Raw genomic sequence first — 205 nt, 5'->3', positions numbered from 1 at the left:
GAATGCTGACGGCACACGCAGCTTTCGGAAGGCATGGCATAGCGATGGGACCTTAGGGGTATATACACCAGAAAAAGGATGGAAACCATTGGAGTGGATTGATGATAGACGCAAACAGGCTCTCCTTGATGCCCCCCCAAATCCTCCTGCCACATCCATTTGGGCACCCAGCGAGTTGGGATGCTCGTGTGCAGCACTGGTCCGA

This window comes from Fulmarus glacialis, unplaced genomic scaffold, assembly GCF_000690835.1.
Source record: "Fulmarus glacialis isolate BGI_N327 unplaced genomic scaffold, ASM69083v1 scaffold22057, whole genome shotgun sequence".
NCBI classification, from domain to species: Eukaryota; Metazoa; Chordata; class Aves; order Procellariiformes; family Procellariidae; genus Fulmarus; species Fulmarus glacialis.
The sequence above is the reverse complement of the archived record's forward strand: the minus strand, read 5'-3'. Positions refer to the sequence as shown.